General features: G+C 40.8%; 1 long non-coding RNA gene across 3 annotated transcripts in view; it reads left to right on the top strand.

Annotated features, from left to right (window-relative positions):
- The window catches only part of LOC140603627 (uncharacterized), a 68,033-nt gene extending 54,230 nt beyond the window's left edge, over positions 1–13,803 (top strand). For all 3 annotated transcript variants that reach the window (XR_012006540.1, XR_012006543.1, XR_012006541.1), the window contains one exon: positions 12,244–13,803. This is a non-coding gene — a long non-coding RNA (uncharacterized lncRNA). The remainder of the gene's footprint in view (positions 1–12,243) is intronic.
- The last annotated feature ends 12,281 nt before the right edge of the window (positions 13,804–26,084 follow it).

Consider the following 26,084-nt stretch of genomic DNA (forward strand, 5'->3'; position numbering starts at 1 on the left):
ACTGTGAAGTTACTCCTTTTCTCTTTGTAATTATTACGATGAGAAAACTATTTTGAAACTATGCAAATATCCTGTTTCTCCTCAAACTTGTGCCTGCTAATTTTAGCCTCCATCAATGAATTGCCTGCAGCAATTATTACCATGGTATTCTAATGGTGATTTTCTGTTTTTTTTTTCTTTATTTCTGTATTAAATGGAATTCTTTTATAAGGAAGACCTGTCCTTTCTCCTACAAGTATCTATTTTTTCCAACATTTATTTGTACCATTATGGACTCTTGGATATTTATTTTACACTGATGCTTGAAGAAATTAATCAAACGTCAAATTATTTCTAAAAAATTCCCTTTTCTCTCTTATGTTCATTTTCCATCCCTTCTCCCATTGTCAGAGGCTTGTTTGGTCACACCTTTGGTCTATCTGTTGAGCCATCTTGCTCTCACATGACAGGAGTGATTTCAGGGAGAGGTGCCATTCAAAGGATGGTTTGGGAAGCCTCTTCATGCTGGGGTAGGGGACAGGCTGTGAAAGTGTGTTCTCAATTCTGCTGTGACTCACCTGGAATGAGCTGAGCCTCTGAGGTCCATAGGAGGGTGGGAGAGGGGAAGATCCTCACCTCCAATCAAAATGGGTAGAAAATGGAAAGCAATTGTGCTTAGGAAAGCCACGAGGTTGAAAATGTCTCACACCTGACATTTCTCAAGTCCCATGGCTCAGGTCTGAAGAAAATGTGATTATATAAGTCAAAGTCTCTAACTATAGAAAACCAGGCATTGGTTATGGATAGTCTCAAGGCCACCCTCTGTTACGAATATGTTTACTTTTTGTGTGCTGATTCGGGCATATGAGGACAAGGTGATAATCTGGATAAATGGTCCTCCTTCATGAAAAGATTCACTTTGACAGGAAAAAAAAAAACTTTCTCCCAAGTACACCTTAAAATTATTCCTTTATAAGGCTTAGAGTCAAACTGGGACTTAGTAATCCAGCCAAAACCTGGATTCAGGGTGTGAATGAGCTTTATTGACTATCTGTGTGTCTGCAAATCACCTTGTAATCCCCAACCTGATGTGGTACATTCCTGTCATATTGAATCAGAGGTCCCCAAAAGAGGCCCGGGTGACTATCTTGTTGGCAGAGAAGAATCCAGGCTCAGTGCCCTCTGCTGTGGGCTTACAGCTCTTCAAGAACTGAAAACCCTTCTGCTTGGTCCTCTTGGCCTTACTTTCACAGAAGGGATAAGGCTTTAACCTTTCCTCAGGGGCATGCTGGCCAATTTAGGGCAGACAGAACTGTATTTGGTAGTCACTCTGGTTTTCTCTGTCACTCAGTCTACATGGGGATGCAGGTGTCTGCCCACCTATGTTTGTTGAGTGTCTTCTATGTGCCAAGCTCCACACAGAGTGCTTTACCACTGTGATGAAACCTTCAAGTATGTGCTGTTTGCCCATTTTACATGTGAGGAAACTGAGACCCAGCAATTCCCACCACTAAGGAGGCCAGGGCTAGGACTGAAGTCTCCTCGGCTCCAAAGTTGAGCTTCCATCTATCAGGTCGCACCACCTTTGGGAGGCAGTATGTCCATTTTCAGACCTTCTTTCATTCCCTCTTGTAATTGTTGGATCTTGTGCACTTGGAACTTTTTTCCTTTGGCTTTAGGCTTTTGGTCTCAGCTCCACAGCACCAACCAGGACATGGTACATAAGCTTCCCACTAGAGAGGTACTTTCCTCACCAAGCGTGGGTTCCTCATGACAGGGCCAATGAAGGGGAGTTTGGTTTGATATTTCCCTTGACATTTCCCTGAATTCCAGAGTGCCAAGAACAAGAGCAGAATCACCCCTTCTTTGTGTGTGTTTTAATAATACAGTCTACTTTGTATTTCCTGAGCATTTACAAAGTGCCAGGCAATGTGACAAGCAACCTCACACACATTATCTCCCTTGGTACTTCTGACAGCCCCAAAGGAACAGGTCCCCAATCTCTTGTCCAGATTCCATCCAGAGCCCCAGCATGCTTCAGAATTCAGAATTCTTCAGATTTCTGAGAGGCAAATCCATATATACCACATTTTTGATAATACCTCCTCCTAAGGTCTAGGGCAACATCCATCATCAAAAAATTAATATTTCTGCAGCAAACATACAGATCATCATGTTTAATGGGATAAACAAAACTATATAAGGTGTTACATCAGTTCAGGTTTTGCCATCAAGTGAATTTGTTGTAAGTTTTTTTTTTAAATATGTTTTTCAGAAGTTTGCGTTTCAGAATTGCTGATACAGGATTATGGGTCTGGATTATTACAATTCCCACTATACAGATGAGAAGAGTGAAGTTTGATATATTAAGCACCTATCCAAAGTCATATCATAAGTGGTATAGGACCAGGATTTGGACCTCATACCATTGCCCATTTTCACCTCTGCTTTAATTTCAAACATCCACATGCCAAGAGATACAAGTACTCAGATCCGACCTCCTTCCCTTCCACATGAGAAACCACTTATTGCTGACATTCAAATACATTTTTGGTGGGAACGATGAATAGATTTTCTTATGAACGTACAGACTCTGGAGTGTTTCCATATTGGGATACCTTCACAAAGAGCTTAACAAAGCAAAACACCAGTCATGCTGGGGAGGGGTGGAGGAGGGTGTGTGGCTCTTCCATTCTCACTAAAAAAATACGCTGTCCTTTCCCATTCTTTCCAACATCATGTGCTTTCTTCTTTGGGTCCACTCTGCTCTGACTTGTGGGCTGACAGCCTCAGTTCTCTGTTTGCACAGGCTGCAAAGCTGCTGGCATCTCCCATCCCTGGCTGCTACTGCCACTGCTATTCCTCGTTGGGTCTTCCCCTGTCCTTGGGTCAGATCTCTCTTTACCATGTCATGAGCCCCATTGATCAAGGGTCAAGCCCCAGTGACCAACCTGCCATTCCTTGTGAGCCCAGCCACAATAGCCACTTGCTAACTAACTAGCAGCAAACTAGGATAATTTCACATAAACATCCTCAGCCTCATTCTAGAACTTAAAGTTTTGTCATTCCAACTGAAGTAAACAAGTCTGTTTCAGTGAATTGGGGAGGACCGAAATGAGTGTGTGCATGTGTTACTGCTGCGCTGCCAAAGCTTCAGCCTTCTCCAAGTCACCAAGAATGTGAATACCTGCCCAGCCACTCAGCAAGACATCAGACTCCAGGGAGCAGAAGAGAAAGCAGGGAGAGATTTACTTCTTGGCACTTGAATCTCTGCATTTCAGCAAGGCTGTGCCTTGACTAACTCATTATCCGTGGGTACCTGCTCTGGATAATGAGGTCTGAGATGGTGATGAATTGACACACACTTGGTTGATTCTATCTTTTTATATATTATATATATACATATATTTTTCAATTAAGTATATTGTCCTTCTTTGGATGTGTTTGAAGCATATCCACATTTTGGTGAGGCAGAGCAACTGCTGGCATTTGTAGGTTTTTTTGGTCAAGAGTCTGAGCACAAGCAAAGAAAAACTGAACAGAAATGGATCTGTCCCTTTTTTTTGTCCCTTTTTCAATTTTGTTTTTCCACAGTGATTTCTCTTCTTGTGAAATTCTGTTTATTCTTGATGATCTTATGAAATATATTCCTTTGTTCTTTAAAGTTGTGAGAAAACAAACCATGGAAAGTTAAGAGGAACATCACTGATTTTCATTAAGGGCTGATGAATACTTGGGTCAAATCTCTTCATTAGAGAGATCAAAGGAGAATAATACATTTTAACTCAAAGTTCTTTTTTTTTCTTCAAAAAGAAAGAGAATAAAGAAAAAAGAAAAAGAAAGAAAGAAACCTCAGTGAAAACAAGGATTTCCTAACCCAATTAAGGAAATCTGCAACAGTCTGCTCTACCAGCTAATTTACTTAGAGTTGTGTGTTTGTTTAAATTACACATGGCGTGGTGGGTTTTGCCCTCTCTGTATTTTTTACAGCTCAAGCCAGTGACATACCAGCAAGGATTTTCATGAGCATGATTTCTTCCAACAACGAAGCAGCCTCTCCCTTTATTACTTGTTTGTGTTTTGACCTAACTATGTATTTCCAGAGCCACAGTCCCCTCAGAGCCTCACGAGCCTTTGTCTCTAGCTCATGTTTTCTGCCCTCGACATTGCAGTTGGGGACTTATGGTTTCATCCTCAGCGTCTCTATTTTCTTACTCTATGCCCTGTCCCTTCATGATTATCCATTGCTTGGACTTGATGGCTTACACGGGAGCTGGGGACTCCGATGTGTATCCAGCTCCGTTGAGCTCCAGAGCTAAGAATTCAACTGCCTCTATTTGAACTTCTCTATGAGGATATTCCACAGGCACCTCAAACTCAACGTGTCCCTAAATATATTTGTTATCCACAGCTGCCCTTTTCTCACCATCACCGCCAACCCTTCTTCCTCTTCCTCAAACCTATTCTTTCTCTTAGACTTCAAGCTTAATTGTTGGTCCCAACATTTGCCCACATCCTAAGTCAGAATCATCCTTGGGTTATCCTCCATGGCTCCTTCATTCCTCAGACCTGTCAGGCATGCTGTTCTGGCAATTCTGCTTCCTAACCAGCTTCAGAAGCCATTCCTTTTCTCCATCCCACTGCCATTGCCTTAGTGTAGATCTTCCTCCTCCCTCACTTGCACTGTAAGACCACCTAGCACTAACTCCTACAGTCCTGGGTTAACCTCCCTCTCAACCACCTCACCCTCACGCCAAACTAGCCTTCATATTGTACTCAAACTTTCTCAAACAAAATCTCATTCCTTTCACTTTCTTAAAACTCTCCAGTGTTCCCCTTTATTTACAGATAGGTCCTGCCTCCTTAGCACAATGTTCCATGTTCTGGCCCCATTATTTTCTTCTTCTCTTGCCACATCTTGCCTTGCATGTTTAAATAATCTGATCTTTCTCACTGATCTTGAATATAACAAGTGGCTTCAAATTTTGCGTAAATGAAATTCCACCTACATAGTATGTTCTTTTCCTTTGTCTACCTAGAAAACACTTACATAGTCATTCATATCAACAAACAGTTTTCAAGCAAGGGTCTACTGTGTGCCTTAGGATGGTGCTAGGCATTGGAGACAAAAACTCAAAGGTGTGTTATTTTCTCCTAAACATCCCTTTGAAATATCACTTCTTGAAGTTTCCCTCAAATATTCCCCCACCAATCTCATTGCACTTACATGATATGATTTTTTTTGTAAGAAACAGAAAATATGAGCTGACCAACTGCCACAATGAAATTGAATGAATAATCAGAAAACACCCCCCCGACCACCACCACCACCAAAAAAGTCCAGGATTTCACAGGTGGATTCTATCAAACACTTAAAGAAGAGTTAATACCTATTCTTCTCAAACTATTCCAAAAAACAAGAGGAAAGAAAACTTCCAAATTCATTCTGAGTCCAGTATCTCCCTGATACCAAAACCAGATAAAGACACTACCACACAAAAAAAGAGAATTACAGGCCAATATCTCTCATTATATGATGTTAAAATTCTCAACAAAATATTAGCAAACCAAATCCAACAATACATTAAAAAAATTCATGCACCACAATCAAGTGGGATTCATTCCCAGGATGTAGGGTGGTTCAGAAAAATCAACATGATACATCACATCAATAAGAGAAAAGATAAAAACCATATGATCATTTCAATAGATGCAGAAAAAGCATTTGACAAAGTACAACATTCATGATAAAAATGCTCTGCAAAGTAGGTCTAGAGGAAATATAACTCAACATAAGAAAGACTTTATATAGGAAACCCACAACCATCATACTCATACTCAATGGTGAAAAACAGAGCTTTTCCCCTAAGGTCAGGAAGAAGACAAGGATGTCCACTCTCACCACTTTTATTCAACATAGTACTGGAAGTCCTAGCCTCAGCAATTGGACAACAAAAAGAAATAAACGGTATCCAAATAGGTAAGGAAGAAGTAAAACTCTCACTATTTGCAGACAAGATGATAGTATACAGAAAACCTTAAAGACTCCACTGAAAAATGATTAGAGCTGATCAACGAACTCAGTAAAGTTGCAGGATACAAAATCAGTATACAGAAATCTGCTGCATTTCTATACTCTAATAATGAAGTAGAAAGTGAAATTAAGAAAACAATCCTATTTACAACTGCAACAAAAACAATAAAATATCTAGGAATAAACTTAACTGAAGAGGTGAAAGATCTGGACTCTGAAAACGATGAAACACTGATGAAAGAAATTCAAGATGACTCCAAGAAATGGAAAGACATTCCATGCTTATGGGTTGGAAGGACAAATATTGTTAAAATGTCTACACTACACAAAGCAACCTACAGATTTAACACAACATCAACATTTTTTCACAGAATTAAAACAAACAATCCCAAAATTTGCGTGGAACCACAAAGACCTCAAATAGCCAAAGCAATATTGAAAAAGAAAAACAAAACTAGAGGTACTGGAATTCCAGTCTTCAAGTTATAATACAAAGCACGAGTAATTAAAATGGTATGGTACTGGCATAAAAACTAGACACATAGGTCAGTGGAACGGAATAGAAAGCCCAGAAATAAACTCACAATTATATGGTCAATTGATCTTCAACAGAGAAAAAATGAATATCTAATGGGAAAAAGTCTCTTCATCAAATGGTGTTGGGAAAACTGGATAGCTACATGCAAGAGAATGAAACAGGACCATTTTCTTTCACCCATACACACATCAAAAAAACCTCAAAATGGATTAAAGACCTAACTGTGAGACCTGAAACCATAAAAATTGTTGAAGAGAGCAAAGGCAATAATTTCTCTGGCATTGGCCATAGCAACTTTTTTCTAGATATGTCTCCTGAGACAAGGGAAACAAAAGCAAAAATAGGTTATTAAGACTATATCAAAATAAAAACTTTCTGCACAGCAAAGGAATCAATCAACAAAACTAAAAGGCAACCCACTGAATAAGAGAAGATATTTGCAAATGACATATCTGATAAAGGGTTGGTATCCAAAATATATAAAAAATTGATAAAACTCAACACCCAAAACCCAAATAATCTAATTTTAAAAATGGACAGAAGACAGGAACAGACATTTCTCCAAAGAAGACATTTAGATGGCCAACAGATGCATGAGAAAATGCTGAACATCACTCATCATCAGGGAAATGCAAATCAAACTATAGTGAGATATCACCTCATACCTGTCAGAATGGCTAAAATCAACAACACAAGAAACAACAGGTAGTTGGTGAGGATGCAGAGAAAGGGGAACCCTTGTGCACTAATGGTGGGAATGCAAATGGGTGCAGCTGCTGTGGAAGACAGTATGGAAGTTCCTCAAAAAAATGAAAATAGATCTACCCTACCATCTAATAATTGCACTACTCGGTATTTACCCCACAAAAATACAAAAATACTAACTCAAAGGGATACCTGCACCTCTGTGTCTATAGCAGCATTATCTATAATAGCCAAATTATGGAAGCAGCCCAAGTATCCTTTGATAGATGAATGGATAAAGAAGATGTGCTATCTATATATAATGGAATATTATTTGGCCATTCAAAGTAATGAAATTCTGCCATTTGCAACAACACAGGTAAAGCCACTTAATGTTAAGTGAAATACATCAGAGCAAGACAAATACCATAAGATATCAGTCATATGTGGAATTTAAGAAACAAAACCAATGAGCAAAGAGGGGAAAAAAGAGAGAGAGAGAGAGAGAGAGAGAGACAAACCAAGGAAGAGACTCTTAATTATAGAGAACAAAATGATGGTTCCCAGAGGGGAGGTAGGGGGGTGGTGGAGGAACAGGTCACATAGGTGATGGGATTAGAGTGCACTTACCATGATGAAAAAAAGTAATAAAATAAAATATTTTTTAAAGATTGGCTTCAAGTTAATTGAAAGATAGATTATCCTGAGAGGGTCTGACCTAATCAGGCAAACACTTCAAAAGCAAATCCAGGCCTTCTCTGGAAAGAGAGATTTGAAGCAGCATAGATGCTCTCCTGTTGGCCCCAAAGAAGTAACATGCTGTGTTGTGAAGGGGATCCCAAGGCAGGAAGTGGTGGTCAGCCCCTAGGAACTGCGGGCCTCAGTTCTACAACCAGAATGCACTGAACTCTGCCAACCAGGGAGCCTGGAAGAGGGGCCAAGGCCTCATCTGAGATTGCAGTCCTGGCTGACATCTTGATCTGAACTTCCTGAAACCCTGGGCAGAGAACACAGCGAAACTGTGCCTAAGCTTCTGACCTACAGAAACTGTGAGGTAATAGATAGGTATTGTTTTAAGCCACTATGTTTGAGGTAATTTATTTGCTGGCCAAGTCTAAACTAAAGAAATCTGATAGGCTCGTGTTGAATTCTTGCTTTCTTGTCACTATTCATATTAAATTGGACTAGGGGTATAGCTCAAGGGTAGAGCATTTGACTGCATATTAAATTGGACTTAACCTCTCTGAACCTCAGTTTTCCCACCTGCAAAATGGGGATTGCAATGCCTATCTTATAGATTATCTCAGTTCCTTGAAAGCAGGGACCATGTCTTTCCCTAGTATCTTTGATGCCTAGCACTGTGTCTACACATAGAAGGGGCTCAATACATTTTAGGTGGATGAATAAACGGTGCTCAGAATGTCTTTAAATCAATATGAGCACTGGGTGTTATACTGTATGTTGGCAAATTTAATTTAAATAAAATTTTAGGGCAGCCTGGGTGGCTCAGTGGTTTAGCGACACCTTTAGCCCAGGGCGTGATCCTGGAGACCTGGGATCTGAGTCCCACGTCAGGCTCCCTGAATGGAGCCTGCTTCTCCCTCTTCCTGTGTCTCTGCCTCTCTCTCTCTCATGAATAAATAAATAACATCTTAAAATAAATAAATAAATAAGTAAATAAATAAATAAATAATAAAATTTTAAAAAACAAGTATAAACCCAAGCCTTTTCTTCTCGAATTTATTTCTAATTTAGTGCTGATATAACCCTAGCTCACTCATATGTCAAATTAGGAACCATCTAGATGATCCCTCAGGTGTCATCTAGCTGCAGATCTGTGATGTTGATGGATCTTGAAATAAGGTCCTAGGATAACAATCTTAAAGTTGCAGAAATGTTAGTATTCTTAGTGAGGACTTCAAAGGAGTATTTGTTAGTAAAATGCTCTCTTCTTCTGAGTCTCTCTCCTGAGCCAGCCACTCTCTCCTACCACAATCAATTATTAATATCCAGATGCCTCTGTCGAGTGTTTGTAGTATTAGTGCAATGTTTTGCCAGGTGTAAATGCAAAATATTTTTTAACAAATGATAAAGATAAATTTGGGTTCCTTATTTTGGATATTAATATATAGTTTAATCAACCACCTTTAAATTCCTAGTAATAGGAGAAATTTTATCACCCAAAAGTAGAAATAAAGAAGTACTTAGACTTAACAGTTGATGTAATTTTGTTTTATTTGCATTTTATTCTGCAGTGGTATGGGAGATTCAGTCGCCAACACTGACAGAGGGAGGCAATAAAGAATCCTCCTATAATTGTTGTGGCTGGGGTTTGCACAAATGAAACACACACACATTTAATTATAAACATGATCATAAATATTGACTTACCATTGGGATATTTGGCAACTGTCTTTGGATTAAGATCCCAGAGGGATGGTTGATTACTATCTAATAGATCTAATAAAATCCAATAGGGATCTAATAGAATGTTTATCCTCAGAGCTATTTTTCAACATTAAGGGATGTCCCTGGCTGATCCTACTTCTTCACAAGAGGAGATAGGAAAATGCTTTCTTAAAAGAGCAAGACTTGTGGGGAAGGGACATGAAGAGTTCTGTATTGTACACAGCACAGTATCTATCCTGAGCCATAAGTCATATGTTAAACTTCTCAGTTCAGAGTCAAAGGCCATGTTGCCCAAGAAGTGCCTGATGATCATAATATCTGAGCAACAGTTCGTGCAGAAGTCCAGGGGGATGACTGTGTGTGTGTGTGTGTGTGTGTGTGTGTGTGTGTGTGTGTGGTGAGGAGGAATGTAGTTTAAGGGATTAACCAATTCTCACTAATCCACCACTGCTCCCAGCAGACCCTTGGCTGTCCCAGGGTAGAAGAGGTACAACAGAGGATCTTACCATGAGTAGTAGGGTCCTGAGGGAGGAAAAGGCCCTCTGTCACTCAAAATGGCACCACCTTGCCCTCTAAGGGAGGAGAGGAACTGGTAGCCCTGTGCAGGAAGCAGAGAGAGAAGTGTGCATGGTCATCCAGAGACAGCAAGGAGAGGTTAAATGTGCTTATGTCTCTAAAGATGTAGAGACCTCAAATAGGCTGCCAACCCCACTCCTCCAAAGGGATGACTGTAGGCAGAAGAGCCCAGGATGGTATAACTCTTCCATTGCCTACCATTTCAACTGTTACATTCAGGAATCAGACCTAGACAGCATACCAGCTCCTGGGGTAACCTTGATTTATGAAGGGCACCCCCTTCCCCTTCATGAAGGGGTGTAGTGTGGCATAACAAAGGCCCATGTCCTGGGCTCTGAGACCTGAGTCACTTGCCGGGTGTGTCAGTTACAGAGTACCTTCTTCCTAAGCCTGGTCTCACTGAGTTAGCACAATAGCCTCAAGACATATTAATTTTTTATTTTTACTGTGATTATTGTGCTATAGAGGAGGCTACTGAGTCTCAGTGAGATTAAAGGGTTTTCCCAGGATGATAGTCAGCAAATGGTAAAGACCATTTTGGTCTCCAGGTCTCCAGAGCTTGACCCTATAATCCTGTGCTCTGTCTTTCTGACATTTCAGAGTAGGAAAGAGAAGCAAGGATCATGTCCATCCCCAGGCAGGGACCTCAAGCCCCTCCTCATTGCCATACTTGCCTGGACCATATTAAAAGTCAGTTTTGGCAGCAGCCCTTGAGCCTGTCCTCAGCCTGATTTGCTAGTCTAGGTGGTTCTGTGGGGTCCTGGCTCGAGTCTGGGGGCAGCTTGCCTGGTGAGAGAAGGCATGGTAAGAGCAGGAGCATGGAAATGGATGCAAGGTACTTAGTGGGAACATCGCAGGGAGGCTGCTAACCCCAGGTAGGTGTGGGAAAGATGCCCCTACCATCCTCCTGTCTGGAAGGTCTAGACATGAACTGTGCAGCCTGACAGACCTGGGCTGTACCCCACCTTGAGAAGTACTAGTTCTGTGACCTTGAGCATGGTTTTCTAAGTCTCTGATTCCTCAAAAGTAAAAGTAGGAAAAATAATTGCACCTCCCTGACATTGTTAAGAGGATTACATGAGATAAGGAATGTGAAGCACTTAGCATAATGCCAGACCTAGTGAAATAATTCCGTATTGATACATAAAGCATGCCTTGGAAGACTCATTCATTCATTTATTTGACAAGAATTTATTAAATGCCCAGTCTATGCCTAGCAGTATGCTAAAAACTCAATACTGGGGCTTTACCGACACAGATGTCTTTAGTGTAAAATCACACAAAGGTCCTTTATCCATAAATATTATAGTCTGAGTTGGTTTTATAAACATGGAAAATGGCTTTTGATGCATACATTATTCCTTTATTTATAGCATGAGGATATAGCTGGGTGCACATGGGATGTGGAGTGAGTGATAATGTACGCTTAGTACATTCTGTACTGGGCCAGCTGCCTCCTTACTCCAAGTCTTGACTTCTCACCTGCAAAATGGGGAGAACCATGCCTTCTCTATAGGACTGTTGAAAGGAGTAAATGGAAAATGGGTCAGGTACAGCCATCTGACTTAGGGCAGGTGCTCAATACATATTAGTTGTCTTTACATTGCAAAACATTTGGATGGAATTCTGTAAGCATGTAAGAAGCTAAGAAGTCACTGCTTCATCCTAGCAACCAGGAAAAAGCTGAACAAACTGAAAAATTGGCAACTCTTTTTAGATCCATAAAAGAAGTGAGGTCAAAGGGCAAACCACTGCCCCCCAAGTTGGGGAGAGTGGCAGACAAATACAGAGAATTACAATTGACTGCAACAGAAATGTCTATGGGGGGACGCCTGGGTGACTCAGTGGTTGAGCATCTGCCTTTGCCTCAGGGCATGATCCTGGAGTCCCGGATCGAGTCCCACGTCGGGCTTCCTGCATGGAGCCTGCTTCTCCCTCTGCCTGTGTCTCTACCTCTCTCTCTCTCTCTCTCTCTGTGTCTCTCATGAATAAATAAATAAAATCTTTTTTTTTTTTTAAAAAGGAAGAAGAAATGTCTATGGGAATCATGGGAACCAGTGACAAGGGAGAGAAACTGGAGCCATAATTGAGAAATTGCTGTAAGCTCTGTCTGTACAACTCTTGAGAGTTAAAAACTCAAGGGGAGCCAGTGACCAGGGACTCCCACACTTTTGTGATTTTACTTCCTGGAGCTCTACCAGATTCTTACAGTGAAAATTAGAGGGAAAAAATCCCTCAGGCTCTAGCAGGGGAAGAGGAAAAGGAACCTTTTTGAAATACTGCAGAGCATTCTGTTCTTCTTAACAAAAAACAGACTATTTAACCAGAGCATCACTTGCTGGGGTATCAGACCCTGACTGACAGAGAGAAAGAAATACCCACTTCAAGGGCCCTCCAGCTGTCCTGTCCCACCTAAAGTGGAGGGAGCCTTGAGAAGCACTTCTGAAGTTCACAGTTTCCAGGCACAGCCTCACTAAAAGACCAAAACCTAGTCACAGGACTACAGAATGCTCCCCCTCCCCATACACCCACCATATCCCTAATGCCTATTTGCAGCAGTTCCTTTTAGCTAGTATATCATGTCTGGCTACCAAGAAAAATATACAGGGTATGGTAAAAGACAAAAAGAAAAAAGTTTGAAGAGACAGATCAAACATTAGAACCAGACTTGGTTATGGCAGGGATGTTGGAATTATCAGCCTGGGAATTTAGAGCAACTATCATTAATATGCTGAGGGCTTTAATGGATAAAGTAGTCAGCATTACAAGAATAAATTGGCAATGTAAGCAGAGAGATGGAGACTCTAAGAAAGATTTTTTTTTTAAGTGCTGAAGATCTAGAACAGACAACAAAACAAAACAAAACTACTTAACAGAAATGAAGAACACCTTTGATGTGTTTATTAGATTGGACATGCCTGAAGAGAGACTATCTCAGCTTGAGGAGATATAGAAACCTCCCAAACTCAAAGGCAAACAGAAAAAAGACTAGAAAAAAAAAAAAAAAAGACTCAGAACAGAATATCTGAGAACTCTGAGACAATTACAAGATAAACATAGGCATAAATGGAAATACTAGAAAGGAGAAGAAAAAGAGGAACAGAAACAATTTTTATTTGAAACAATAATAACTGAGAATTTCCCCCAAATTAATGTTAGATATCAAACCATAGATCCAAAAAGCTCAGAGAAGAATAAACAGCAAAAGAAAAACCAAAAAACAAAAAAATAAATCTGGGCATATCATTTTCCAACTAGAGAAAATTTTTAAAAAATTTTAAAGCTAGAAAGGAAAAAAATCTATAGAGGAGCAAAGATAAGAATTATATCTAACATCTCCCCAGCAACCATGTAAAAAGAGAATAAAGTAAAATAGTTAAAGTGTTGAAAGAAAAAAAAAAGTGTTGAAAGAAACACCCCTCCCCCCCCCCCACAGATTCTGTACTTTGTGAAATTATCCCCCCGAAAGTGAAGAAGAAATGCTTTCTCAGACAAACAAAAATGGAGGGAATTTGTTGCCAGTAGAACTGCCTCACAAGAAATGTTAAAAAAAAAAAAAAAGTTCTTTAGAGAAGGAAAACAACATAGGTCAGAAACTTGGATCTACATAAAACAAGAGCGTAGGAAAAGGAAAAAGTGAAGGTGAAACCTTTCCTTTTTCTGATTCTTAACTGATGTAAGAGCTAACAAGATCCATATGACCTCACACCACTGTCTGGAAAGTTCACTTGGGATTCATCAGGGACTTGGGAATTCCTGCACATCATCACAGTGTAGTTCCTGGGTGACTCTGAGCCTCCAGTGCCCCTATTATTTCAGGGAGGCACCGACTGACTTGGGAAATCTAGCCTTGGCCTTCCGGGGTGTCAGAGCACAGAATCATTCCCTATGCAAGTAGCTCAATATCCATTTCCCACAAGGTTTGAGATTCTTGGCAGGGGAGGCAGCTGTGCCGTGAGGCCCAAATGAGAGACAATAGGGAGAAGAGGAATCACCACTCTGCAGGGACTCTCCCCACTGCCTTCCTTCTGCTCACCTGCCACACTCCTACCTCAACATCCTTCACCAGGCTACTCCACAGTGTATTTCTGAAAATTAAAATGCTTTTCTTCATTCATTCACTGAATATCAGTTGAACAACTACTTTCTACCAGGCACCTAAAATAATAAAATCAATCACCTATACCAACAAGAACAATAAGGGCACAGGTTTGAGAGCAGTGGGGAGAGAAAGGGAACATGTTCCCATGTGTCTCTTATGCTTACATCGATAATTAAATCTTTTCTGGGGAAGTGTCTTCCATCCCTTAATCCTGCTTTCCAGATGAAAGTAGAATAGAAATCTCACCATCTGGGATGCCTGGGTGGCTCAGCGGTTGAGCATCTGCTTTTGGCTCAGGGCATGATCCTGGAGTCTGGGATCTAGTCTCACATCAGGCTCCTTGCGTGGAGCCTGCTTCTCCCTCTGCATGTGTCTCTGCTTCTCTCTGTGTGTCTCTCATGAATAAAAAAAAATCTTTAAAAATAAAAACAGCAACACCTCACCATCGTACTTGAATAAAGCTAAGCATCTGGCTATCCCATACATCAGTAAGTCCACCATATGTCTACCTACCTGTCCTGTGACAACTGACAAGATCACAGGCCACATTTTGGTGTTATCCCTCAGCCAGCTCTCATTGGTTGGTAGGAAAGCCAGAGTCTGCCAACATTTTTGCTCCTATGTTTCCCCAATAGTTATGTGATTCCCTGGCCCATCCTTCAGAATATGCCACAGTCCCCATGCACAGGTGCCTTCCATTTTAGTCTGTGACAGCTAAAGGCTAAGGAACCCCTGTTCACCTTTCTGCTGGCCACTAGATTTAAGACACACAGACACTGCCATCCTAGAACTGACTTAGTAGGTCATGACTTAGGCTACATTTTTATGTTTACTTTCTGTATTTTATTTTTAATCATTTATTTAAAGATTTTATTTTATTTTATTTTTTAATTTTAATTTATTATTTATGATAGTCACACACAGAGAGAGAGAGGCAGAGACACAGGCAGAGGGAGAAGCAGGCTCCATGCACCGGGAGCCCGACGTGGGATTCGATCCCGGGTCTCCAGGATCACACCCTGGGCCAAAGGCAGGCGCCAAACCGCTGGGCCACCCAGGGATCCCAAGATTTTATTTTTAAGTAATCTCTCCCCCCATGTGGGGCTCAAACCCACAACTCCGAGATCAAGAGTCACATGAGCCACTGACTGAGCCAGCTGACTTTTTGTATTTTTAAAGGCATATTCTGAGTTGTCAAGAAAGTGCCTGCATGAGCACACACACATGTGCATACATGTGGCCATGCCCCTTCAGTATAAATTATATTTTGGGCCAGCCTCTTAGATCACCAAGAACACGCCCTAATTTACAGCTGCCACAGGCAGGTCACACTGAGAAGCAGGCACCAGGATGAAGGAGGGTCTTGGCTAGAAGGGCACACATGGGCTATTTGGTCCTCGGGAAGGCTGAGTCTCAGCTCTCTTGAATGCACGTCCTACCAAAGAATTCTGACAAGCTTTTCCCTGGATCAGTCAATGCTCCATTTATTGTCATAAAAAAGTATATGACCTTGTGATCCTATTCCAGACCCTACTTATAGCAACACCATACCTAATAGCTGAGGGATAATTATACTCCCTTGCTATTTTGAAGAATCTTTCGTCAAAGATTTCAGGGAATTTGACCAATCAAATCATCTCAGCCCCGGCTTCTCCCATTGGACAGGTGGAGAAACTGAGGCATAGTGAAGCCAGAAGAGCATAGTCAAAAGGTGAGTCAGAAATGAAGCAGGGCCGTACCTAGTTATACCTGCTTCCTCACCTGTGGCTTAACCCCGGACTTCCTGGAAAGGTGTCGCTTCTGTATGGCTTATCTGTTGAATAAGCGTTGCAATGAGCTTTCCGATGTTTCCCAAGTTCTGAGATGGTTGTGTCTCGGAAGAGGAAGTACGCTCTGTGTGACTAAAAGGGCCTCTTGGTCAACACAGGTTTCCTGTGCAGGCTTACTTGCTGTCCTTAGAATTAAGCCTCTTTCCACTGTGATCCCTTTCAGCAGTTCATCAGTGAGATTCCTGCTTAGGAAGCCCCGCAAAGTCACATCCCTTTCTGCATCCTTCTCCTATCCCAGCTTGTAGCAGCAACACTTTTTGGGATGGTGGGATCATCTGTTTCACTTTCATTTCCGCGAAGATAAGTGTTAGTAAACCTTCCCCTCCCCCACCCCCACCCCCACCAGCCCTATGCCGGGATTCTCTTTCGCTGGGCAGCTCCTTGTTCTGCCCTTGTCTGAAGGGAGAACTGGGAGCATTGACACTTTTCCCTCTATCGAGAATGAGACATACTTGTCAAGATCACACAGAATTCAGGGTCTTATAGAGTTAGGAGCAAAGGAAAAATGCTCCCAAGGATAAGAAAACAGAGGAACCTCTGATTCCATCAAAACAACCATTACAGTAAACTCCAAAACAACGGCTTCTATTGCCAGCTGGCCATCATGCCTTTCCATTTTCATAGTAAGCAACTGTATGAATATATTTTTAAAAGGTAGGTGTGAGTGAGAACAGGTTTGGTTGCCATTTTTTCCTTTGGTAGATAATGAACTATGAATGCTTGCTTTAAGAATATTTGTAAATGTGCCCAGAGGTTAGTGAAAAATGAGAACATTTGATACAGCAAATAATACCAGCTTTGTGTATTCTCTAAGAATTTTCCTAAGCTTGAATCCTAAACTGGAATAATTTTCTCCTATATCCTCAAAGACTACATAAATGAAGAGCAGAGAACCTCGGTATAACCTAGGAAGTAATGTTTACAAGCAAATAAAGGCACTCATCAGTTATCTGTAGATAAGTAGACTTTAAGAAAAAAATCATATTAAAAAAAAATCTCTGAGTAGCTCAATAGTTGACAAAACCCAAGCATTTAAGCAAGTCCTAATACAGAGGACCCTGATCGTTTTTTGTGACTTGGTGACTTTTAGTTTGTACACTTTTTTAAAAAGATTTTATTTATTTATTTATTCATGAGAGACAGAGAGAGAGAGAGAGAGAGAGGCCTAGAGACACAGGCAGAGGGAGAAGCAGGCTCCATGCAGGGAGCCCGATGTGGGACTCGATCCTGGGACCCCAGGATGAGGCCCTGGACTGAAGGCGGCGCTAAACTGCTGAGCCACCCGGGGTGCCAGTTTGTACACATTTCTACAGGACAGAGCTATCTGACTTTTCAGACCTCAGCCAATAGAAAATAGAACTTTAAAAAAGGGAGATTAGAGCAAACAAGACCAGGTAACAGAAGTAACAGTGAGGAGTGACAGCCAGAGGAGAAACAATAAACAAAACCAAAACCATAAGTGTGATTCATTAAGAAAAAAGTTAGACCATGTTCATCATCCTTCACAGGTAAATCCCTTTTTAGAAAGGTGGTTAGGAGGGTGAGCTGCAAGCAGGTGAAATATTCCCTAAGGTGGAATGTGGCATGTGACTTTGTCATCAAGGAAGGATTCTGAGGCTTACTTAACACCCTTCCACTGTCATGCTAATAGGTGGGTGAGGCGCTGGCTTCCTGCCTGATTCACAGTTTTACGGGCAGCTGCTGGCTTCTTAGGCTGCTTCCCCTCCAGTAAAAAAGGGGAAGAAGCTCACAGTACTTGGTAGGGAGCCTGGGAGACCTTTGATGGCAGGTTCCAAAACGAGGCCCGCCTTTATAATAGGGCAATTATGCTTTAGGCTGATTGGTGCAGAGACGCCATAAAGGCACCTTTTTGGAATAAAGACAAAATAGCACGAGGGTGTTTATGTTTGGGGGCACTGAGACAACACCTAGAGGCACAGGAAGCCCGCAGGAACCCTGGGGGTGGGCCTTGCACACCTTGCACACCCAGAACGCTGCATTAGTCCTAGCTAAGGGGGGAGCATCCAGGAGGAGGCGCAGCTTCCGGTTGACCCCTTGTTAGCTTCTGTGTCCATCTACATCCCCTCTGGGGGACCTGCTCACCCAGGCAGTCTGCCAGACTCCCTGGTAATGTGGGGCAAGCAGTCAAAGGACAGGGACGGTCAGGGCCAAGTCCTCAGAGGCCCCACCCCTGCCGCTCATCCCCTGCCCACTTTCCTCCTGCCTCCCACTGCCATGCCGTCTTCTAGACTGTGTGTTAGCTTCTGGAGATACCAACGTGAGGGTGGGAGGCAACTTTTTAAAAATGCCAGTGGAGGTTCCCTCTCCCCAGTCTTCTTGATCCCATCCATGCTATCTAATAGGAAGCACGGTTGAGCACCTGCCATGTACCTCCTCCCAACTGATGTGTTGGGACCATAGTTCTTTCTCCAGTCACCCACTGAAGGACATTTTGGTTGCAAGTTTTGGTTATGGTGAATAAAATCATTGTAAACATCGCGTGCAGGTTTTTGTGTGGAAATACATTTTCAGCTCCTTTGGGTAGATCCCAAAGAACACGATTGCCAGATCACAAGGTAAGAGTATTGTTCAGTTTTGTAAGAAACCATCAAACTGTTTTCTAGAGTGGTTTGTCCCACTTTCTTTTCCCATCAGCAATGAATGAGGGTGCCTGTTACTCCACATCCTCCCCAGCACTTGGTGTTGTCAGTGTTCTGGACTTCCATCATTCTAATAGGTGTGTAGTGGCATCTCAATGTTTTAATTTACATTTTCCTGATGACATATGACATGGAGTATCTTTTCATGCGCTTATATGTTGTCGGTATATTTTCTCTGGTGAGGTGTCTTTTAAGGTCTTTAACCCAATTTATCATCAGGTTATTTTTATATTGTTGACTTTTAAGAGTTCTTTGTACATTTTGGATCATAGCCCTTTGTGAGATATTCTTTTGCAAATATTTTCTCCCAGTCCACAGCTTGTCTGATTGTTCTCTTGACAGTGTCTCTCACAGAGAAGTGTTTAATTCTAATGAAGTCCAGCTTATCAATTATTTCTTTCTAGAGTGTGCCTTTGGTGTTGGACCTAAAAAGTCAACATGAAACCCGAGCTCATGTAGGTTCTCTCCTATGTTCTCTTCTAGGAGTTTTATAGGTTTGCATTCTACATTTAGGTGTGTGATTCATTTTGAGTTAATTTTTGTGAAGGGTATAATCTCTGTTATCTAAATTCATATTTTTACCTGTGCATGTCCAGTTATCCCAGCACCATTTGTTGAAGAGGACCATTTTTTTTAAAAATTGGTTTCATTGAGTTGCAAATTTATTTCACTTATTTATATTTTTCAACTTGTGCCTTTGAATTGATTTCTCCTTGGAGATTTTTACTAACGTGCCAACCCAGGAAATCTACCCTTTAAGCTTTAACCAACATTTAGGTTTTCTTGCTATAATTAAAGTTAAAAATGTGTTGTCTAATCTGCCTTGAGAAGAAACAGGAACCCCTCTGGAATTCTTAAAACGTTTTGTAATAATCTAGTTAGCTTGATATTAGAATTTTCCTTTGTGTTTACAATTTAGATTTTTCCCCTTAACTTTATTTCATTATGTCTGATTATATCTGTTCTACAGCACTACTTAATTTCTCAGTCTTGCTTTGTATTTTGAACTAATACATGTTTAACCACTGTATAATTATTCGGCATCACTCCAACTACATTAGACAGCCCCTGCTTTTCTAGATCTCCTACTTTAGAGCCAGCAGGGGTGTCTGTGGGCTAAGCTCTGGTCTCTCATATAAAGTAACAGGCCTTCAAGTCTTCCTTAGTGAGAAGTGGAGCCTGTCCCCCCACCAGCGTTCCCACTGTGAGCATGTCCCCAAACACAGAAGGAGGTTAAAATGGTTCCTGGTCTCCACCTGCCAAAGTTTGACCATCCCCTATGGTTAGAAAAGCCTTGAAGAGACATATAACTTAACACCTTTATGACAGGAAAATGAGGGGCAGATATGTGATCTGTTGTCCTTCTTTTCCATCTCCACTTGCCACTACTGGGAAAATAGAAAATGTACTATGAGCAGCATGTACCTAACTGTTTTACAGAGAAGACCTGGAAATCGTACACATAACTTCTGCTCATAGGCTCATGGGAAGAACCTAGTCACATGACCACTTAGCTGCAATGAAAACATCATCTTCAGATGGCTGTGTACTCAGTTAAAGCCTGTCACTGTGGAAAGAAGGGGGAGAATGAACAGAAGCACAATCAGGTGTCAGCCATAGGTATGAAGACCCGTTCCCGAGTAGAACTAAAACCCCAAAGTCCAGGCATCAAGAACCCAAAGAGTCAGACAAATTCTCTGAATAGCTTCTGGTTTCTTCACCTGGCTTCATGTCCTCTTAAACACATTGGATGGCCTCTGACACTGTGGCTACTGGAGCGTTATTTCTAAGAGCCCACAACAGCCAATGGATGTATTCCCCACCAAGATTTGTTGAGGATTTAATTCTTTGACATTTCTTAGGCTTTCTGGCACACTTGATGAATTTTAGCTGGTCTCCCTCCCTCTGTCTATGGTGACCTTATTTTTAGGAAAACAAAGCACATGTGCACTGACACATGGTTTGACAATAGAATAAGACAGAGGACTTTTCCAGGACTTTGAACAGTCCTGGAAAAACTGGCACATATGGTCACCCTGCCCATGCTCATATATTCTGTTACTCCTGTAACACCTCATTGAGGGGCCTTTGGAAATCATTTCTTTCCCAATAGAGTTGTTATCCACATAACTCCACACTCCTTCTTGGCAAGCCACGCTGATGCAAAAACACATGGCATGAAAGCATGAAAGAAATAATAGTTGCCTAAAATAGATTGCTTTTCCAACTAAAATGTTTAAAAGTCAATATAGAATGCATCTTTTCTAATACAAAGAGAAAAGGAGAGATTTTGCAACTACAATAGTCATTAAACAATATTGTCCTAGAATAAGACAGGGTCAGAAATGTTCAGTAACATTTGTCCAGTAACATTTGTAAGGGAGGGCATAGAAGAGACTCAGATAATTATCTTCAGAGACTGAAGATAAAGTCTTATTGCTGGACTAGTTACAGTAAGATTTTCAAAGGTGGTAAAAATATTGATCAAACCTTCATTGTTCCTCAACCTTCCTCAGCTGAGAAATCCTTAGCCTGGCACTCAAAGGCCTTCAAACTTAAGGTCCTAGTCTCATTTATGAGCACAGATGCAAAAATACAACTTAAATATCTTTAAGATAATGTATTATGACCAAGTAAGTTCAATTTTAGGGATGCAAAATGGTTCAGCAGCAGAAACTCCATTCCTCTAATTCAATATGTTAAGAGATTGAAGAAGGAAAGCCATTTGAGTATCACAGTAGATACTGAAAAGCTTTTGATTAAAACCAATCCCTATTTCCATTAAAAACTGGAAACTTAGCTACTGGGAACACACAGCAAACATGATACTTAGTAGTGTGAAGTAATATTTCCACAAAGACAGGGAAAAAGTGGTTTATCTTCTACCTGTGGTACTATTCACTGGAGTCTACTAAAAGTCTTACTAAATCAATAAAACTGTACAAGAAAAGTAGTATAAGGAAAAGGACCCAATTGTCACTGTTTGTAAACAATATCATTGTCGAGATACAAAATGCAAGATAATCATGCAAGATAATCAAATGAGAAATTATTAGGCTGTTAAGAAAGATACAAAGTTCCCACATTATTAATCTATAAATTCAATTCAGTTCTAGTTAAAATGTTAATTGGATTTTTTGATAGCGCTTGATGAACTTATTTTAAAGTTCATATATATGGACTATTTCTAGAAGGGCAGATAAGAAACTGATAACATTAGCTGCCTCTTGAGGGAGAATTGAATGATAAAAGATAGAGAAGGAAGACTTATTTACTTACTATTAACTCTCCTGCCTTTTTTATATAGTACCATGTATTTTTATTCCCTAGACAACAAACCAAATAAAACTAAAATGTAGAGAGAAATATATTTTTTTAAAAAAACACTAAGATGTTTTGAAAAAAAAAAAAGCATAATGACATCAAATAGGAAAATATGCAATAAACAAAGCCAAAATAAAAGGCTTTGAAAAAACAACAACAACAAAAAACAAAATAAAAGGCTTTGGTATCGAGACATAAATAGTTGAACACATCAATGGAGAAGAATAAAGAGTTAAAAACAGAGCCATGTACATATGGCAGCTCACTTTGTGATAAGAGAAGCATTTTAAATCAATGGGTAAAAGAATGGACTATTACATAAATATTGAACTTTTCAGTTCCCTCTCTGTAAATGGGGACAGTGCCTTCAAGACCTTCCTGGCAGATTAATTGAGATGATATATAAAGTACGAGGCAAGGTGCCCAACTCAACAAATGCTACTAGTAGTGGTAGTCATAGTAATACCATGATGAGAACTAGTAATAAAAGATAGGACAGTGTAAAAGTCAAACCGTGTGATATATATTATATACATTTATACTTGTAGGCTACTAGGAAGCTGCAACAAGCCCCGAATATTTAATATGGCCTTGCATTTCTACAGTGATTTTTGCTTTTTTGGAGTCAGTCTTCTCACATCATCTCATTTAATCCTCTTGACACCGGATCAACAGTTTTTTGGTTTTCTGGGTTTTTTTAACCTGTCCAAGTACCATAAACAGGGCATAGATAGCAAATGCTCAGGCTTAGCAGAGCATAGACTTAAGGATGGTATCTAGTGCAGTACTGTGAACTCCTTCTTCATTCTTGCCTAAAGATTTCCCCAGGGAGTCTCTGAAGTTGCCTTTCCAAAGGCGGAGGTGGGGTGGAGAGGGGGCTTCAGTGGTTGTTATCTTGAGCAGCGTTTAAGCTGTGTCTGCAATGGATGGGTGTGGGTGTTGATGGCCTGGATGAGTCTGGATGAGTGAGCAGCAGGCCAGGCCAGCACCTCTCAGCAAGGTTGTGATGGGTCCGTTAGCATGTGGCACAGGGAAAGAAGACGAAGCGGGTGTTTCTCATGACTGCCCTTTCTGTGACATTCCTTTGTAATATCACCTTCCACCTTTACTCGGTTTTTCCTCTGGACACTGCGTTCCTTTGTTAGGATTTCTAGCAATGAATGAAGAGTCAAAAGCAGGCATCTTCACAGAGGTCTTGACCTTTCCCCCAGTGTAAGACTGAGTCCATTTCATATTTCTAACTTCTTTCTCTATGCTAAGTGTCCCCTTCTCCGTAACCTACCTCCCACCTGCTAAGCTTTCTCACCCATGGCCAACCCATCTCAGACCCTGACATCCCCTGCTGTCACTCATCATAGTAGGGTATGAACTCACAAAGGCTCTCTGGCCATATGTATCCCAGGGCCCAAGGAACTCTGTGGCCTGCAGGATTTCCAGAGTGCTTCAGTGCTCTGGGAATCTGAAAGCCATCAGCTCTATTCAATTTACAGAGGGGTAGGAGGGGTCACAAAATGACTTAAAAAATAATTGCTCTGGCATCTTTTTCTTCACTAAATGACATTCTCAGCTCTCAGCTGGGAGTTGAACTAAACCCAAAGTAGGAAACTGATATTTTAATTTGAATTGAAACCAAACTCAAATAACAATGTTGTTCTCTCTTTGAAGTTTGAACTGGATCTGACCTGGACAAAATCCAGAAAATTTCTTACCCTATTCCTTCTCTCCAAAAACAACCCACAAGATGAGCCTAGATCATTCTGAATTCTAAACCTGCTTCATGTTTTGTTATATTTTTCCAACTGAGTAGAATAATATGTTAAATAATTTTTTAAAAACTGTTTTATTACCCTGATGAAAATATGACTTTTTAAATACAGATTCTATCTTTGTTGCTGAAAGAATAATAAAAGGAGTGGATAAGCTTCAAAAGTTCCCTTTGGTAATCAGAAAATTGTTAAACACCGGTAGAGAATTTGAAGTTCTATACTGTTTTCCCAATTTTTGTGTTTCTTTTTCCAAGTGATGAGTTCAGGAGCTACACAGAAAATCTTTCTAACTTGGTGAATACTATATCACCATATTTTTGCTAGGTCTTTAAGGAATTTCAGTATGAGAGGGTAAGTGATAGTAAATGTAGATTTTTTGAGTCAGTGGTAATATCCCCTCAAGAGCTGACACAAATGTACAACATGGCAGGAGCTCTGCACCTATTTGTTGAATGAATGAGTTGAGAGAAAGGTTCCTCAGCCTTTTTCTATTCAACAGTGCCCATGAGACCTTTGGTCTTGATTTCAGATTTTTTTTTTTGGTTCAGTCTTTTAGTCTTCAAGGCTTGTCTGTGGGTCTCTCAGCCCTGTAACCACCTCCCTCATTCCCTGTGAATATCTCTGTTATTCATTTCCTTCCTGACTTGTTAATTTTTCACAAGAATTTGTATTACGTGTGTGTGGCTTTTCTGAATATTTGATCTCTAATATGCTGTTATCTTTTTTGAATAACTCTTTATTAGAAGTTTCAATGTTGTTTTCTTATACAGAGTTGTGGTTGGTTGGTTTGTTTAATGCACAAACATAAAGGGACTATCTATGATTGAAGAAATGTCTTTTTTTTCTTTAGACACCTGACATAGGCTAGCTCTTACACTGTGCTCAATTTGACTTCACACTTTTAAAAATTTATTTCTTCCATATTTATCTTTTATCTATGGTTAGCACTAGTGCCTTCCCTTGGACATAGCTGATGGGCATTTCCCCAAATTGTACATGGAAACTCTGAAAAACAGTGGACAGGAAGAGAAGTAACCTTCCCCCCTCTCCTCCAAACATACCTTCTGCCTTCAAGTTGCTCTTCTTGGCATAGCCTCTCTTTTCTTCCCACAGACAGTACTTTCTTTCTGTTTCTAATATTTCCAATCTCAATTCTAACAGCCAGTGCTGCTATAAGATTCACTCCAGTGAGAGGCGACAGGGAAAGCCGAGGTGAGTAAATACACAAGTGTACATCTCTTGCACAGCAGCTATGTCTCTCATCTATTTTCCACTGAGACAGTGCTCCCAACCACTGGGTGCAAGCCCAGGACTGTCCCTCAAGGTGCCCCCCACCCAACTAAAGGTGAACACATGATCTGAAGTGAGCAAATGAGAATCTTGCCCCATAGAAATTAGATCTCACACCATGTGACACAAGGATCCAAAATGGCAAAACAGGTTCATCTCAAAGGGCAGAGCTGCTCATTACTTCTCATTCCCTGGATCTCTGGAGCTGCCCTACTTCCTGTCTCTGCTGAGGCCTTTTCCTGTGATTCTCTGGGCTGCCGAAAGTCTTTCGATACATCTCATTTTGTCTCAGTGATCCAAAGCTCATCTCTGTTGTTCGCAACCTAAGAACCACGAGTAATACAAGTGTTTGCAATTCTTTGAGAGTTTCCTCTGTTTCTTCTTTCTTGTGTTTCCTCCAAGACTCTGCTGCTGCCACACAGATCAGTGTGGATCCTTAACCCTCGGCCACCAGATTGCTGATTGCTTAAGTCCACTTTCACTGGCTCCTTTCCAGATGCCTGAGCACCCACCTTTGCTTCTCTTGATCACCACTTTTTTTTTTTTAGAAAATGTGGAACTATCCTGTTTATATTAAAATCAGCTGTCACTTGGGGATGACAGGGTACATTTCACTGCCATTTGGAGACCGGTTGGAACTCTAGCCCTGTTTATTTACTTAAAGAAAAACCAGCTAAACCAGAATGAAATCCCTCTGCTAGAATTCCTCCCGCTTCACTTTCCACCTGGGCTCTCTCTGACAACAGGTGACCTTTGGGTGAAGTTGATACAAAACAGTGAGAGACAGGATTCCCAGTTGGATGACATTTTTAGCACAGAACAAGCCTTTGTAAGGCAGCACTGTGGAGAGCTTTCACAGGGAATGTCAGGCATCTCGTCTGGGACCCACACTG

The sequence above is a fragment of the Canis lupus genome, chromosome 14 (genome assembly GCF_048164855.1).
Source record: "Canis lupus baileyi chromosome 14, mCanLup2.hap1, whole genome shotgun sequence".
Taxonomy (NCBI): domain Eukaryota; kingdom Metazoa; phylum Chordata; class Mammalia; order Carnivora; family Canidae; genus Canis; species Canis lupus.